A 12632-nucleotide genomic window follows, 5' to 3' on the forward strand; every position below is an offset into this window, starting at 1 on the left:
TGAGTTGCTACACCTGCACCAGACTCTTTCCTTGTACCCCTCCCATACCCATTTCTTGAGAATAGACATTGTTTAGATCTGGAAATCCCCTACTCCCCCCCCCTTGTCCTTTCCCCCCTGAGGGCCTATAAAAACTGGGACCTCTTTCCCCTCGAGATCGACTCCTCTACCCCTGCTTGGGATATGAGTCATCCCCAGAGCTCTGGCTTTCCCCGAATAAGGCCTCATGTGGTTTACATCAAGCTTGGTCTCTTGTGAGTTCTTGGGTATCCGCTATTGTCCCAAGGCCTGAACGAGGGGCTCCTCTCAGAGTCTTTCACAACCAGAGCCTCGAGTGCTACAGAGGGCAGAGATGGAGAAGTGACCCAAGCCCTTTGGAGGAGCCCAGAAGATCACATGTGGATCCCAGATACTGGAACAAGAAGTTGTAAAGCTGAAGTTGACTTGGAGACCCCAAGATGTTAAAGATGCCAGAGCTGTGGAATACCTGCTGAGGACAGCTGCTGAGTAGAACCAGCCCAGGAGAAAGCTTGTTGCCATCAACAAAGTTGAAAAATGAGTGGAGATCTGAAGACCGCTTTGACATCACACAAGTAGATGCAGAGTTTGGAGTTTTCCCGGCTGGTTTCCTGTCTTTCTTTAAAGATTACAGTTAAATGATTGGATGAATCTTAGAAGAGACTTTGAACATTGGACTTTTAACATTGTTGAGACTGCTATAGACTATGAGGGCTTTGGAAGTTGGACCTAATGTACCTTTTATTATGCTATGACTAGGAATGGCCCCCAAAGCCTTGTGTTTGAAAAAGCCGATGGGTGCTAGGGAGTAGAATGACATGCTTTGCCCAGGGAGTGCCACTATTAGGAGATGTGGCCCCACTGGAGTAGAGTAGGTACGTCATTGTGGGTGTGGGATTTAAGGTCCTCATCCTAGCTGCCTGGAAGTCAGTCCTCCACTAGTTGCTTTCAGATGAAGATGTAGAACTCTCAGATCTTCCTGCACTATGCCTGCCTGGACACTGCCCCGCTCTCACCTTTATGATAACAGTCTGAACCTCTGAACCTGTAAGCCAACCCCAATTAAATATTGTCCAAAAAAGTTGCCTTGGTCATGGTGTCTGTTCACAGAAGTAAAACCCTAAGACATACATATTATTAAAAGGAGTTTAAATAGAGTTACCATTTAGAAGGAGAGACAATACCCCAGCTAGATATCATGACACCAAGTAAGATCTTCAATACCATGAACAGGTTACATTTTCTTGGCCGACAGGGGTCTCCTCCCCCGCCTCTCTCTCTCTCACACAACACACACTGTACATTTGTATGAATGCATGTTGTATGTATGTATATATGTATGTATGTCTTATTGGCTTTCTGGCTTTATAATAGAAGTTGAAGCCATGAAATATCTATGGACAGATAAGGTGAGCAAGCAGATTATAAAGATTAATGTGTGTGAGCATGCATGTGGAGATCACAGAACAACTCAGTAGAGTCGGTTTCACCTTCTGTCCTGTAGAGGTGGCGCCTTCCTTATTTCTGCTGTATACTCCAGGCAAGCTGGCCAAGGGCTTCCTGATAGCCTTCCTGTTTCTGCCTCCTATTTTGTCATATGCATGTTGTAGTTACAGATGAATACTAAAGGTACAAAGTAGTAAAGTCGTTTGTCAGCTGACAGCAATTTAACTTCTGACTGTTCTGCAATGACTTTTCCTGGTGAGACACAACACATACATGTGACCCCACGTAGAGAGCCTGTGGCTGACCAAACTGGATATCACCAAAGTATAACTGGTGAACCAATGAACTTTATAAGGGTTCTTAACAGGAATGTGGGTGAGGGATAAAGGAGCAGAAATGACTCAAAGACACCTACATCGTCAAAGCCTACCACAGCATGGGTGACAGATCACAAAACATGGGAGCCCAGAGCATACTCCACAGACAGCCAGACAGGTTGGAGAGTGTCCTTTCCTCAATTGGTCTGAACCCTCTCCAGGCAACTCTATGGTTTCTGCTGCTTCCTGGTCTGATCTCAAGAGTCTCTCAAGCTTGGTTTATTTGAGCATGACCTTGAGCAGCCTTTGCTTTGGGAGGGAGGGACCCAGTAAATCTGGTCAGTTTCAGAGACTCCCTTTCTGAAGCTATTTTGAGTTGTTTACCTTCTATCTTAAAGCTCTTACCTGCAGGGATGGAGAGATAGCTTGGAGGGTATCAGCATTACTGCTCTTCCAGAGGATGGTGTTCAATTCCCAGCATCCATGTGGTGGCTTACAACCTTCTGTAACTCCAGTTCCATGTGATCTTCTGCCCTCTACTGGTTTCCTTGGCCAATGCATGTACATGGTACACAGACAGGCATGAGGGCAAAACATCCATAAACATAAAAAACAACAAAACAAAAGAAAATTTAAGCTGGGCATCTTCAAACTAGGCACTTGTGAGGCAGAGGTAACCATATCTCTGTGAGTTCAAGGCCAGCCTTATCCATATAATGAGCTGCAAGACAGTCAGAACTAGAGAGACCCATCTCAAAAAACCAAACCAAAACAATAAAAACCTGCGGGATGGAATATTTCAAAGTAGAAGGGAACTGCTAAACAATGCTGACAACATGGACACTGGGCTCATAATGAGTTACTTAAGGGATCTCACTCTAAAGTCTGCCAAAATAAACCTTTTCTGGCCCTATTCCTGACAGAATTCTTCTCATGAGACCCTTTTAAAATATGTACAAAAAGCAGAGCACTGCAATCAGATTTCAGAGACAAAAGTGTCACGTATATTTGAAACAAACCCACTATAAGCTTTTTAAGAGAGAAAATTCTACTTAAAAGGTTTACTTATAGTGATTACTTATAAAATAAGGAGTTTACATGGGCACAAGTACAAGATCCTTACAGTTGTAATTTAGCTTATTTCTTACGTCTATTATATGACAGTTAGTTTGAGCTGAATTTAAATAAGAGCTGGAAAATAATATATAATTCAAAAACATAGTCACTGATAACTTCGTAAAAGTGTCTGCATCCTCTTGAGATAAAGAAATCCCATTTCAGTCAGTTTTGTTTTGTTGGTGTTTGTTTGATTTGGTTTGGTTTGGTTTGCTTTGGTTGTCATTGTTTTTGGCAATAATTGGATAATGAGGATCCAGAAATATAAAGCATGAATTATAAAGTCAGGACACAATTAGACATTTCCTACACTGCAGTTTTGATGGGAAGTGAATGGTTCTTTATTTGTGCTGAGAAAGAAAAACCCACTAAGTTAAATTTAAAATAACTGGCACTAGTGAGAAGGTTCACTGACTATGTGCACTGGCTCCTCTTTCAGAGGTCCTTTGTTCAACTCCCAGCAACCACATCTAGGGATCTGATGCCCTCTTCTGGCAAGCAGGTATACATGCAGACAGAGTACTCACTAAAAATAAGAATTACTTATATACTTTTCTATGTATAAGTCAGTATAGCCTAAGTTAGTTCTGATATTCTCAGGGACTGGTAATAGTCATATGTCAGGAACAAGAAATATTCTTTTCTTTAGATTTACTTTTTTTAATTTATTTGTATGGATACACATGTACTGGGTACCTTCAGAAGCCAGAGGGAAGAATAGAGTTCTTCTATTCTTCAGGAACTAGAGTTGCAGACAATGCCCACCTTGTATTGGTGCTGGGAACTAAACTCCAGTCTCTTGAAAGAACAACAGGCCATCTCTCCTTCACTAAGAAATACTCTCTTAAAAACTATCAGAAGGATATTTGTTTCCCTTCTGTCCACAGTCTACATCTATCCTAAGAGACTCCTACCCAGCTGGCAGATATCATCCAGGAACCAATCTTGCCTCTACTACTGCCCAGGAACCGGCTCACCTCCCTAGTCCCAGTAGTCCTACAAAGCCAAAAGGCCCCTGACTTGCTGACCACAGAGAAAAAGAGGTACTTGTCTCTTCCTCAACAGCGACTGTTATTATGTAAACCAGTCTGCCCAGGTAGTAGAGTGGCTTAAGAACAACCCGGAGCTGGGTTGCAGAATCCAACCTTTGGGAGCTGACTCCAGTCAGCACTCTCAGCTCATTCCTCTCCTCTGCCCTCCCATCTCCCACATGGTAAAGAGTGCCCCATCTCTTCAGGTTTTTTTCAGAACAGAATTACTGAGTGAACCAGATGCTTCTGACAGTATTCCCCCAGGTCTCCTATATTCTCAGCTGCCAGCTTGCACCCCTGCTTTGGATCAGCATTCCACACCCGCCCTTTGCCAATATGTCTACTCAGCAGGAAGCCGCTTATGTGAAATACTGTCACCCCTTATCATCAATAAAAGGCTGAACTGTTAGGTGTCTAAATCAGGCACCAGCGTTGTAGTGCTGATGTCAAGGACTCTAGCTGGGTTTTGTAAGGAAACAAAAACCTAAAGCATTTCTCAGAAGCCCTTAGAGGCCAGCTGAATAAACCTAACAGCAACTGTCAGCACCTTGTCTACCGGGAAAAGTTCCCACACTAACCATCTGGCTGCTTCAACTTCTGACCATCCTGCCACCCCCTGGCATTCATATAAAACACAACGATCTTTTGCAGCTGATCACTGTCCTCCACTGTGAAAGGCAGCTAGGTAGTTGGGGTTCTCTCCACAGAGAGTAGGAGCGTGTCTTGTTTTGCACCACATACACCAAATAACTGCTCCCAAATAAATATACCACTTGTATACCACCAATTCCACATCACAATTTAGTTTTAAATATGAACTAATCCAAGCTGGGGGAAGAGTAAGTAAGACTGTATATTATTGGCTATCATAGTGAGACAGGCTGACTCCATTACAGGCTTGAAACTGGCAGTTTGGGGCACTAGACCTAAATCTCTGTTTCCAAGAACTGGGCAAGTCCAGGCCTCAGAAGCTGCCCAGCCTCCAGCCCTGAGGTAAGCTGGATGGGTCAGCAGCAGTTGTTTCCAGCTTTGCCCCCCCTCCCCAGCCCCCAAGCCCCAGCAATGGTTCTGGAATGTACCTAGAGATAGATCCAACAGGTTAAGATAGAGGTCACCTACCCTTCACTGGAATTCCCTAAATGTGCTTTAAAACAGGCATGTGAGCTCACTTCAGGGCCTCCACCTTGGAAGATGGTAGACTCAGCATGTTGGACTTCTACAGAAAAACAAAACACTTTACTTTTGCATACTATGTGAGTCCAGGGTATCATTCTTCAGCGAATCATGGACCCTTATCATGGGTATTAAGTTTGTTAGGGTTTCATATGCTCAGTATAATTGGTGGGACCTAGGGAGGCAGAGGGGAAGTTTTGTATCATACGAGATGAAAACTGAGGAGGCAAGAGAACGTGTTAACATGGAATGATCCTGAAACAAGCTAACGATTGCAGAATTAAGGGCATCTTACAACTGCCATGTGGCTTCCCACTAGTGTAGCAGATGGGGGTGTGAGATGTCTATTTTCAAAATAGAAGTGTCCTTTAGAAATATGGCTCTATTACCTGTCCTCTTTCTCCTTCACAGTGTTGGACAGGAAATAAGGAAATAGTTCCAGCATTTCGTATACCTCAGTTTTATACTGATCATATAAACTGCAACCTAATTACTTTTCCCTGTCCTTCTACATGACTGTCGGTTCCTTGTGCTGGATAGTTTTTCAGTGTCTGGTTAAAAGAAAGAACTATCTATCACATACTGCACTTTACTTTCAAATCGGGTCCTCAATGCCAGAGTACCCGAATGCTGGATTACACAGTGTTGATTCCAGATGTCTGTCTGATTGTGCTGTGTTTGCATATTATCTTTAAGGAGCATGTTATTTCTCCAAATCTCATCTTTCTCACAAGAATATCTAAGGAGGGAGTATAATTCAGTGATAGAGTGCCTGCCTATCACACAAAGGCACTGCTCTGGAAGAAAGATGTTTACAGGTATATGAACGCATGCATTTCACTGTGTGCACTACTCTCACAGTGTGTTAGAACAATGTCTCTGACAGCCGATTGCATCAGCATAAGTTTGTCTCTTTTCCCTGTATCTCCTGTTGCCATGATAATACACACGTGTGCTCAACAGCCCAAGCCATAAACTTGTCCAGACCAAAAAAAAAAAAAAAAGATGTTTTTGAAATCTTCATGCAGCCACTGCAAAAGAGCATCTAATAAATTTAGTTAACTTACAATTTTTAATAAACATGGTTAATTTGGAGTTTGTTTCCATTAGAATTAATTTCATTCTAAAGCTTATTTATAAAATCATATTTGCACTTGATAGTAACAATGAACATGCAGCATATACACACAGTTATACTTTTTCCTTCTACTGAATAAATCATACATATCTATTACAATTCCATCTTAAACTAATGAGTGCAGTGATTCAAATAAATCAACGCTAGCCCAAGGAAAGAAAAACTATCAAAGGTATTGTTTTAAGTTTATGCTAAATTTATCATGTAAAGTTCAAGGTACTACATTCTAAATAGAGTAGGGAATGCAGTATAATTAACTCAGAATTGAATGTCAACCAAATTGAAAAAATTTTAGCATATCAAATACTGCCCTTACCTCAATATTTACAAAAGATTTATTCATCTCCATTATACCTATTCCTAAAATGACATTTAGTGACAGATTCATATGATTTGTAACAACTTTAATATGCAGCTGATTTTAATATATATATATATAATTTATTTTATATATGAGCATTTTATCTACATGTACACCTGCATGCCATAAGAGGACATCAGAACTCAGTATAGCTATTTGTGAGTCACCAGGTAGTTGCTGGGAATTGAACTCAGGACCTATGGAAGAAAGAGCAGCTGGTGCTGCAGAACCATCTCTCCAGCCTCCAATGCAGCTGAAACTTTTTTGTTTTGTTTTGTTTTGTTTTGTTTTGTTTTGTTTTGTTTTGTTTTGTTTTTCAAGACAGGGTTTCTCTGTATAGCCCTGGCTGTGCAGCTGAAACTTTTAACAAGAATTTTTGTGTCAACCACAAGGTCAGCATATACATGAAGAATAACGGCATTTGTTTCATTTTGGAGAAATTTAAGAAGTCACAAATTTCAAAGTGTTACCCCACCCCCTTTTTTTTTAATTGTTTGAGACAGGGTTTCTCTGTGTAGTCCTGGCTGTCCTGGAACTCACTCTGTAGACCAGGCTGGCCTAGAACTCAGAAATCCACCTGCCTCTGCCTCCTGAATGCTGGGATTAAAGGTGTGCGCCACCACGCCCGGCGTTACTCCTCTTATTAAACAATGTAGTCACTTAAATGGTCCTTTAACATTTAAGAAATAGAGAACTGAGTCTATGTTCAACTGTTTAATCTACATGATTAGGTACTCCACTGGTCTCTGTTGAGTCTTAGCAAGAGAAAACTCATATACTGTTTGGTGATGATAATATAGATGCTAGAATAACCACAGGACTGAATGAGAACACCCAGAGCATCCCTGCCAAAGGGAGCTAAATGCCAGCCGCATCCACAGGGCCCAGAGTCACTTCTCACTCTGGAAGGGGCAGAAATGTAGAAGTTGGGAATAATAAACTTCTTGAAGTACAATAGTTACTGTTACAGGACTTATCACTTTCAGAAATCTGGGTTGAAGTCAGGCAATATCTTCAAAGCTAAGGTTTTGGTTTCCTGCTTAAAAGACTGTTGGCTCTTGTTTTTGAACACTCATAGACAAGTGGATGGTAGGACTAGAAAGACCCATGTACAAGCTTAATAATTGTTAAATCATCAGAAACATGGGATTTAATATACTTGTTAAGTTATACTTGAAAGTAGTATCACTTATTTAGAAACGGCAAATGCTGAACTGCTTTGAAATGAATTAATAACACATGATACATTAGCAAAACATTTTTTTAGTAAATTAAAAATAAAATTCTGAAGATCCTTTCACCTTCTACTACCCTACTTCATGATCAGGACATAGTTGCTGTTCATATGGATGCTCTTTTTGGAGTCCTTTGGAGTCAAGATGAACAGCCCCAAAGTTTGCACATGATACAAGACATAACTGAGTCTAACACACCATACCTAAGGCCAGACATCTGTTATTTTTGCCAATGAGAAGTCAAATTTTTATAACAGAGAGTTTTCATGACTGATTTGGGGAAATGGATTTTGTAATTTTAAAACCTTACAATGGTGTTTCTTAAAATAATAGAAACTAAGAGATTTAAGTTATCCATATCATGCAGTTCCATTTCTATATATTCTTCAAAAAAAAAAAAAACAACAAAAACAAAACAAAACAAAAAACCCTCTTTTCCTGCCAAGCCCAGAGCAAATACTTAGAATGATGCTGTTACCCAATTTTTCCTGCAGTTTTCTCATAGAATAACAATAACAAAAAACCAAATAAACAAACATACCATAATTAAATTGTCAAAGGTAATTTTTTTCAAAACTTTAAAGAGATTTGCACAGACATTTTACATATCATGAAGCTATCTTGCCTCTGGTCAATAGCTTTCTTATATAGAAATTACTTAGACTGGTTTCATTCTCAAGAGATACTGATGGGTTTAAATCCATTGATTGCATTATTACATGAAAAATCACATTAAGATCATATATGAGGACTCTAAATACCCAGATATATGAAGCTATCAAAGCAAAGAAAGGGATTACTTTCCTGACTATAGACACTGAGGATGTACGGAAACTTAATCTACCTGGTTCTTTTTAACAGGCAACTTCTCATTCTGTTGCCCAGGCTAGCCCAGAACACCTGGGTTCAAGCCACCCTCTCTCCTCAACCCCCTAATAACACCAACATTGACCATCCCCTTTTAAAATAAAAACTTGCCTCTACTTTTTATTACCTAGCTGTCTTAGGGTTTTACTGCTGTGAACAGACACCATGACCAAGGCAAGTCTTATAAAAAACAACATTTAATTGGGGCTGGCGTACAGGTTCAGAGGTTCAGTCCATTATCAAGGTGGGAGCATGGCAGTATCAGGGCAGGCATGGTGCAGGAGGAGCTGAGAGTTCTATGTCTTCAACCAAAGGCTGCTAGTGGAAGACTGACTTCCATGCAACTAGGGTGAGGATCTTATACCCACACCCACAGTGACACACCCATTCCAACCAGGTCACACCTATTCCAACAAGGACACACCTCCAGATGGTGCCACTCTCTGATTCAAGGATATACAAACCATTACACTAACCTAGAGCGATTATGTAGAAATAACATATATGTCCTAATAACAGGATAGGGTAGTGATCCTTTTAAAGATTTGTTTTCATTGTTTTAAAATTATGTGTATATGTCTCTGTGTGTATATGTGCACAGGTATGTAGATGCTCTCAGAGAACAGTGAGCCAGATCACTCCAGGACCAGAGCTACAGGTGGTTCTGAGCCATCTGATGTGAACACTGAGAACCCAACTCTGGTCCTCTGCAAGAGCAGTGCCTGCTTTTAACAACTGAGCTATCTCTTTAGCTCAAAGAAGTCTGTTAAACCAAAAAAAAAAAAAAAAAAAAAAAGAAATTCTATCTTTCCTAATCCTTATTTTACACCCAACATAAATAAGATGCATTTTATAAGTTAACTCAAAATACATTTTTAAAGGGGTACATGCACACTCGCTAAGAATCCAAAGGCAAAATATGCTCTAGCCTTGTCCTTCCTGTGTGTAATAGTGAACACTATGACTTGTCCACCTACATTCACCAAAGCTTTTCTAGAAGCCAGGGGTATGTGGCCTGGTTGTAGCTAACCTGCTTGAGAGTCTGGGATCAGTTGCCAGCATCCTCCCCCTAGAACAGTCAGAACTAAGGTATAATAAATTTTTTTAAAATAATATCGGGCATGGTGGCGCACGCCTTTAATCCCAGCACTCAGGAGGCAGAGGCAGGCAGATTTCTGAGTTCAAGGCCAGCCTGGTCTACAGAGTGAGTTCCAGGACAGCCAGGGCTACACAGAGAAACCCTGTCTCAAAAAAACAAAACAAAACAAAAAGCAAAAAAAATAAAATAATATCTATGTTAATATGGCAAAGGTTAGAGCTCTCATTTCTTTTCTATTTATTTATTTATTTATTTATTAAATGGAAAAAATGCTCTAAATTCCAAAATAGATCTCATGGTGTAGAGCTGTCATTTCTAAGAAAGTAATGTAGTTTATACACGCATATGTAGTTCTTCATGACTAAGAGGAAACAGGCTTCTTGTGAAACAGGCAGACATGGTATCATGTCCAAGAAATTTGCGGTTGTTTTTAGAATAAGACATCCCAGTTTAAGAATATTTCATGCCAAGAATGAATTTATTCAATCTGTTTACATAACATTTTTCTGGAATTTTTTCAGTAGAACTTTGTCTTAAATCACCAAGTGAATATGTTTAGAATAGCTAATAGTTCTCACATATGCATATTTTCTTACAAAATGATAGCAGCAGGCCCACTAATATGGGAATTAAATCAACAATGGAAGTGACAGGGAACACAGGAGATCATGACACTGGGATATATAAAAAGAAGCCCAAGATACAACTCAACTTCTCTCTTTAAATCAGATCAGGCTTGGGAAGACAGAAACAGGCCTAGCAAATCTTTAGTATTAGATGACAGAAACAAGACGAAAGGCTCTCCTGAGAACACAGAACATATCTGATCCATCTCACAGGCTATATGTAGCAGGGCCATGCCAGGGGATGAGAGGAGGAATAGAAGAGCTATGGCCATGATCAGTACATAAAAGAACACCAGAAAAACTCTATCTCCAAAAATATACACATCATGATTCATAACAGTAGTAAAATTACAATTATGAAGTAACAACAAAATTAATTTCATGGTAGGTGGGGGTCACAACGTAAGAAAGTGTACTAAAGTGCTGCAGCATTAGAAAGGTTGAGAACCACTGCTCTGCAAGAAGCAAGTGAACAACCAGCAGAGTTATATGTTTAGAGGAGAGGAAAAACCGGAGATGATCAAAAATCTGAAAATTAGACTGTCAAGAAAACATGGAAGCCTTTTGGTACTTGTCCTTAGAGGTAATTAGAAGGCCAACGGGACATGAAAGAATGCTCCTTACTAAAAGTTTTTCCTTAAGGAGAGTGTGCTGGTTGGTTTTTTATCAACCTGACAAAGTAGAGTCACTTGGGAAGATGGAACCTCAGTTGAGGGATTCCTTCCATCAAACTGGTCAGTGGACACTGTTTTGGGGGATGCATTTATTTTGTTTAAGGATTCAATATGGAAGGGTCCAGCCAAGCCCATTGTGGGCGGTGCCATCCTAGGCTGTGGCCTGGGTTTTGTAAGAGGGAAGCTGGAGCTAGTTTCAGCAAGCCAACTATTCAGCAGGATTCCTCCATGGCCTCATTCATTTCCTACCTCTAATTGCCTGCCAAATAAACTCTTTCCTCCTCCAAGTTGATTTTGGTCCATGTTTTATTACAACAGAAATCCAACAGCTATCTAATTGGACTTAAGGCCATTCAACAGGAGGGAAATCATGCCTGATAGGAGAAATCCATTACCACCACTTCTATTAAACCAGCACAATTCCTAACTACATTCTAAAATTTACACTTATGCGCACAGATAAGTGTAGTGCTCACCACTCATCAAAGTAGCCTCTGTGCAGCAAATGGAAACGATTACAGAAAACCACAACTGGACTTAATGCAGAGAAAGACCATGAGGAGCCCAGCTCCCAAGGGTAAATCTTCAATACAACTGCACCTAAGGCCAGGGAACAATTAGAGCCAGTGAGAGACTATAACAGTCAAAAGACTGGAATGTCTGCTGTGAAACTGTGTCTTCTAAAAATGGTTGCCTAAGTAAGACCTAAAAAAAAAATGACAGTATCAGCAGACATACTAATGTAGAAGAGACAATTTCATTAAGTCATAGTGTTTCTAGACAAAAGTCTCTGACAAGCAGAGTCAGAGAGGAGGAGGGGGAGAAGGCAGAGGGAGAGAGGGAGAGGGGGAAAGAGAGTGAGAGAGAAGCATGGGGGCAGCGGGATGAGCCTCTCCTAAGGACCAGCCTAATTGGTTATCCAATACAAAGTGGTCAGTCCTGAAACCGAACACTCAAAAAAAAAATGGATTCAGGTTATATTTATATGTGTGCATCTATGCATTTATGTAATGATAATAAAGAAAAAGAGGCCTTTTTGATGGAGTAGACATGAGAAGGGTTAGTGGGAAGAAACATGAAGGGTTGGAGAGAAGAGAGGAAAGGAAGAAATGATAAAAATTGTGCTTTAATTAAAATGTTAAATTAAAAATAAGAATTATCACTCCAGCACCAGGGTGCCTTGCCCGTGGAGTCTCCGGACACCCGCAAGGACCTACACAGGATCCCCCATGGGATCCTAAGACCTCTGGTAAGTGGAACACAGCATCTGCTCCAATCCAATTGCACTGTACCTGAGACTGCATTAACTAGGGAAGCAGATAACCTGGCCTGATCAGGGGCACAAGTCCCTTCTGGTCCACTCCAGCACCGGGGTGCCTTGCCTGCGGAGTCTCCAGACACACGAAAGGACCCACACAGGATCCCCCACGGGATCCTAAACCCTCTGGTGAGTGGAACACAACTTATGCCAAGAGGCAGGTTCGAACACCAGATATCTGGGCACCTTCCCTGCAAGAGGAGAGCTTGCCTG

The sequence above is a fragment of the Mus caroli genome, chromosome 9 (genome assembly GCF_900094665.2).
Source record: "Mus caroli chromosome 9, CAROLI_EIJ_v1.1, whole genome shotgun sequence".
NCBI classification, from domain to species: Eukaryota; Metazoa; Chordata; class Mammalia; order Rodentia; family Muridae; genus Mus; species Mus caroli.